Here is a 6,571-nt window from a genome sequence, read left to right as displayed (position 1 = left end):
TCTATTAGTTAACTTTCACCTTAGGTTAGGTCACATAATTCTACTTCTTAGAATGACTAATATTTTAGTACATGAGGGATATCATGATGCTAAATAGTGTAAATATTATGTTATTTATGGTGTCTATTTGCATAACCTTGAAAGACTGGCAGATTAGGCCAGCAGGCAGTTCAGTTAGTCCTTTGATTCTTCTATCCTCCATTTCATTCATTATTAAGCCTTTTAGTGGAGGTACATTCCTCTGAAATAACAACAGAATGCATCATGTAGCTGGCAGAGACTGGCTTCCCTTCATAGTCAGCGCTCAATAACTCCCAGATTTGTTCAAGCTTTGGGAATGGTTAAATTTATAATGCTTGGCCATATTTTTAAACACTATTATTGGACGTTTTTCCTTAAATATGAATGTCTTACTTCTTGACAAGGAGTCAAAGTTGAGCTGAAGGTATTCAGTCCTTGGTAAGTCCATTTCCTTATAAAACATGTATCTCTACTATCAGTAACTTTCTTGACCCCCACAATCTCAAGGTCTATGTTCTTAAATCAGCCAGCTGTCAAGATAACCTTTGCTTTTATGCCCTCTATTCAACTCAGGGCATTATGTCCATGAAGAATTCTCGGCTTTTACTGTAGCTTACCTTTGTATTTTCTTCCAGGAATCGTAGTTCTTCAATGTTGTTTGCTCAATGTTTCAAATTCTGCCTTCTTTCCCTTCATTTTCACAACTGCTGGCAGTGCAGTGTGAATGATAATTTACTTCTGTTGCTATCCCATTTCAATGGCAGAAATTATCTATGCTTTCTTTTGTTTGTTTGTTTGTTTGTTTTTTTTTTTTTTGGTTTTTTGTTTTGTTTTGTTTTTCAAGACAGGGATTCTCTGTGTAGCTTTGTGCCTTTCCCGGAACTCACTCTGTAGCACAGGCTGGCCTCGAACTCACAGATATCTGCCTGCCTCTGCCTCCCGAGTGCTGGGATTAAAGGTATGCACCACCACCACCCTGCTTAACTATGCTAATTTTAATGCACATCATCAAATAGCTCACTAGAAGATAACTCATCAATATACACAAGGTTGGGCATTATTAGCTATGAAACAAATTTTAACAGCCACCCCACTAATAAATACATACTTTAGAGATGATGAAAAAATTGCTCTGTTACACTTCTCAGGTATAGAAGAAGCATACCACAGTTCAATAGAAAGATAACAAAATTTTGTGAAACCTAACAGATAACAGAATTTTATTCTTTTTTTCCATTCTCAAATGAAAAATTAATCAAAAGAATTTTTTCACTCACCACTTGTTTCATAAAATTTTCCAATACATTTCAATTTCTTCTGTACCATATTATCCACAACTTCAGAATTTATATATTTGTCACCAAGTAAACTCTTTTTATGTGACATTTCTCAGCATAAATGCTTGTTTCTGCATTAAGTTTCACTTTATAATGTAATACCAGTGCTTCCAACATTTGCTTTTGCAATTATTTTATCCGAAGTCTAAGAAGAGGGATGAAGAGAAAATGTCTTAAATAATACACATCATTTTAAGAAACAGGATTCAGCATTAGCTCCTTGTTATACACAATTTAAATAATGAAGATGCATAAATTTATTAGGTGGAACATTGTCATGTTCATGTATGATGAGTAGAAAACTTTAAATCTTTTTCAGAGTGTTGTTTGTCCTGTTGTCAAGATGTTTCTTTTTTTTTTTTTTTCTTTTTCCTCCATTGGGGAACTCACCTATATTACATTTGATAACATGATTTATTAGCATTTTATTGTCATATTTTAGTAAAGAATTCAAAACCCATTATTGTAAAAATGCAATATCAAGGACATAATAAAGCTTTCTGTGAAGTAATGTGGATTGGGCATGTCATTCAAAGCTCTAAAATACTGAAGTCTGATTTTTATAAAGATCATCCAAGAATAAAACCACTAAGTCTGAATTCCAATTTAAAGCAAGATGGGATGGTAGGAGTGTGCAGAAGGTAAAAATACTTGGTACCAAGCCTGACTGTCACAGTTAGATCCATGAAACAAACACAGTGGAAGGAAAGATCTAATTCCTCCAACTTGTCCGCTGACTGCTACAAATGCACACACATGCTTTGACATACATAAAAATATCCCACAAACACAGGTATACACCTGCAAATAAATAAGTTAGTGAAATAAAAAATTAGAGACTAGTGTATGCATGTGAGCATGTGTGTGCCTGTGCATGTGTGTGCTTGTGCATGTGTTTGCATGTCTGTGTTGTTATTTAAAGGAGACTAAGCCTGATTTGGAGAAATACACATATTATTTATTTGTGAAATTTAAATTTATGAAATAATATTTTAATAAAAATACTTCATATTAATACCCGAAAATCTGATGGATATTAACTTGGTATTGGCCAAATTATGGCCATTTTAATTAATTTAGCTTATTTTCTAAAATAAACCTTTGATTCAAGGTGTTGAGATTAACTTTAAAGAGCTCAAACACACAAATAAGTAAATGAATGATGTAAGAAATTCAAAAAAAGAATATTTTTCTATTATTAGAAAACTAGGTAGTTCAGTAGAAATAACTTAATTACATTAGAAAACATTGACTGAAAATCTAAACAAAAATGCCGGGCTGTGGTGGCGCATGCCTTTAATCCCAACCCTCGGGAGGCAGAGGCAGGCGGATCTCTGTGAGTTTGAGGCCAGCCTGGTCTACAAAGTGAGTTCCAGGAACAGCAAAAAGCTACACAGAGAAACCCTGTCTTGAAAAAAAAATGACTTTATAAATAACTTATTAAAATGAGAAATGTGGAGGGGCTATGCTAATCTTCTCTGTATCATTCCAATTTTAGTATATTTGCTGCCAAAGCGAGCACAGGAATGTGACTCAGACAATATAAAATTAATTAACATTTTATGTAATAATAAACATACAAAAACATAAGATTACATTATACATTATCCAGGCTGATATATTTATTGAATTTAATTCACATGAATTATCAGCAAAACTATAGAAAATTGAGTATTGCCTCAACCCCTAAAGCTTCTCATTCCCTTTTAGAAACAATTACATTTCTAGAAGGTCTGGAACATGAAAATCAGTTGTTTCTTCATCTTTTTATATACAAATGGTTGAGAAGCATGTACGTGGTTGTCCTGAAGTTAGGCTAAGTTTGGAATCTTAGACATAATTGAGTGTATACAAGAAAGCATTCTGTGATCATTGCATTCTTTCTTATTTTAATAAGGTAATAAGTATTTGTGAAAACAGTATTATTATGAGAATAATTATGTAAAGTTTCTTACTTTATTCTGAATATACAATTCATAGCTAAGAAGAAATGAAAAATATTAAAATATTAATTTGAAAATATTTTTGTTATTCTTTAACATGTAAAATATGTTTTTATTAAATTTATTTTTTTAAAGTATAATCATATCACTTCCTCCTTTTCCTTTTCTCCCTCCAACCTCACATATCACCCTCTCTACTCACTCTTTAATTTGTGCTTCCTTTACCTATGGTTATTCATGTTTTATATATATATATATATATATTCATAAATTCATAATATATTGCTATAATCTGCTGAGTATTTTTGGTATGGTTGTGTGATTATGAGATAAGGCTGATGACTTTGTATTGGATAACCAATTAAGGGACTTATTTCTAAGACATACCAATTCTCCCTTTCTCAGATGTCATTTGTTGCTTATAGTTATTTTTGTAGTCCCGGGACTCATTGAGAGTTCCTCTTTCATCCTTAGTATGTCTACTGATATCAGGTATTGTTCAGGTATTGTTTAGGTAGCAATATGGTTGAAGTATTATGGGAGCAGCCTCCATGTCAGCCCCAAGAGACACAAGCTCACAGCAGAATTACTGCTCTCTTGCTCTTCCACTCTCCTTGCCCTCTTTCTTATATGTTCAAAGTCTTAGGTGTAGGAGTTGTGTTGTAGGTGTATTTGGTGGGACTAGACTTCCCATAATAAGTTTATCTCTGAATTATAACCAATTATGTCTTTACAGAAAGAAAATCACAACAGTATGAATTTTGAAGTGTGTGATTATGGTAATATTGTGTTCCCCAATATATTATGCACCCTAATAAACTTCTCTGAGGTCAGAGAACAGAACAGTCACTAGATAGACATAGAGGCCAGAAAATGGTGGCACACATGCCTTTAATCCTACCATTCCTGAGGCAGAGATCCATGCTGTGGGATGTTCTGTATGTCAAATGTGTTGCTCTGATTGGTTAGTAAATAAAACACTGATTGGCCAGTAGCCAGGCAGGAAGGATAGGCGGGACAAGCAGAGAAGAGAATTCTGGGAAGTGGAAGGCTGAGTCAGGGAGACACTGCCAGCCGCCACCATGACAAGCCGCATGTGAAGATCCAGGTAAGCCACGAGCCATGTGGCAAGGTATAGATTTATGGAAATGGGATTAATTTAAGCTGTAAGAACTGTAAGCAAGAAGCCTGCCACGGCCATACAGTTTGTAACCAATATAAGTCTCTGTGTTTACTTGGTCGGGTCTAAGCGGCTGTGGGACTGGCAGGTGAGAGAGATTTGCCCTGACCGTGGGCCAGGCAGGAAAACTCAAGCTACAGATCCATGTGGATTTCTGTGAGTTCAAAGCCACAGTAGACAGCAAGGCATTGTGACATATGACTTTAATCCCAGGAAGTTATGGCAGGAAGCAGAAATGTACATAGGGTGTAAAGACCAGGAAGTAGAGGCTTTTAGGCTTTTTACCAGCAGTTCAGCTGAGATCAATTTGGATGAAGACTCGGAGGCTTTCAGTCTGAGGAAACAGGTCAGCTGAGAAGTTGGCGAGGTGAGTTAGCTGTGGCCTGTTCTGCTTCTCTGATATTTCAGATTTCACCCCAATATCTGGTCTTGGGTTTGTTTTTTATGAATAAGACCTTCTAACAATTCGTGATACATGTAGTAGGGGAAAGATTCCCAATTTATAACTTAACTAATGATAAATTTACAAGATTGATGGAAAGTTGCAATTAATCTAATGATTGGAATAGATGACATGATCAAGATCATTGCTAACTAATAATGATACTGGTATTGAATGTTTTTATTAAAATAAAAATATTACAAGGACATTAAGGAGATCAATGTGTGTAAAGTGTATTGATGTTGTTTGTTAATATTCAAACCAGGAGGACCTATGTTTTACTTTTTCATTGATTATTATTTTATTAAACAAATTTACACATGCATGTCCTATATTATTACTCTCTGCCCTAACCCTCTCTTATATCCTTCTCTTCCTAATAACACCATATTTTTCCCCAATCCTTACCAATCTCTTTCACAAGTTCATGACTTTGGAGTTTTGTTTTAGGACCCATTTAGTTTAACAACGGCCGTCTGTGTAACTGTAAGGTAAGAAGTGTCCATTGGATTCTGGTAGAGTCATTAATGGGTACACAATTAGAGAATTATAGATGCTTGAAACTAGCAGTACAAACAGTTAAGCAGTGAGACATGATTCAGCCTTCTGATTCCTTCCTCCATCAATACCTGTATATGATCCCAGTCTTTTGCAGAGTCAGTATATGTGGGTTCCCTTTTATCTTCATAGTCTGCATGTCCACTAGTCCATGAGAACAAAGGGGACAGAAACAACAACAGAAATTCTTGGGTGTCCCATGAATATGATGGGGATAGCCCTCCAGGATATGAGTTCAGTGAATCAACTCAACTTTATTCCAGAGTATAGAAAATATAGAGAATTGAGGAGGCTGGGGACAAACCCTAATTTGCATTAAGTAGCAAACTCCTATCATATGTCTTTGTACGTGGCAGTAGGGTCCTATAGCAAGGATCCTAGTACAAATTTTAGTTACCATATGTGCAGCAGAGGGAAAGCTTCTAGCAGGAAACTGTGCCAAGCATCACACTACAGATAAATCAAGCATTTAGGCTTACAGACAGCTTTCAGATAAAATCAGTACTCTGGGTCTAGAGATATTCTCCAGATAAGGGCAGGTAGAGTTTTGGAAGTCTTGCTGGGGATGGGGTCCCTTATATTGGTGAGCTTTGAAGAGAGCTGTCAGGCCATGGTAAACTACAACTTCTGACCATCAAGGCCTCCCAACATGTGTACAATACTCACAATTTGTCCAGAAAACAATGTGTTGCAGTCCTTTTCTCCATCTTCAAGAACTTGCATTTTTTTTAATCCCCTCTTCAGCAATGTTTCCTGTGTCTTGGAAGGGAGGGTACAAATATTTTGCTATGGCTAAGCATTCACCTCTCATTCATTCAGAGCATTTTGTGCTTCGACAAGTCTCTACATTCTCAAGGGTCATTCACTTCAAACCCAGGCTTCTCTGATTAAAGCTGAAAGTTCCTATATGTGAATATACATTAAAAAAAAACTGTAAGAGTAGAATGTATAGTGGCATCATGTTCATTTACCTAAACAACAGTAGAAAATTGCCCTCTGGGGCCTGTGATCTCTCTCACCCTAGATTTTGGACCAGATTTAATCAGAGTTAATCTCCTGAGAAGACATGACTCCTTTTACTGCCTGAAAG

At 35.7% G+C, this 6,571-nt stretch overlaps 1 pseudogene; it reads right to left on the bottom strand.

Annotated features, from left to right (window-relative positions):
- Positions 1 to 2,777: 2,777 nt before the first annotated feature.
- LOC131923759 (U6 spliceosomal RNA) lies at positions 2,778 to 2,876 on the bottom strand (annotated as a pseudogene).
- Positions 2,877 to 6,571: the final 3,695 nt, after the last annotated feature.

Source organism: Peromyscus eremicus, chromosome 13 (assembly GCF_949786415.1).
Source record: "Peromyscus eremicus chromosome 13, PerEre_H2_v1, whole genome shotgun sequence".
NCBI lineage: Eukaryota > Metazoa > Chordata > Mammalia > Rodentia > Cricetidae > Peromyscus > Peromyscus eremicus.
The sequence above is the reverse complement of the archived record's forward strand: the minus strand, read 5'-3'. Positions and strand labels throughout refer to the sequence as shown.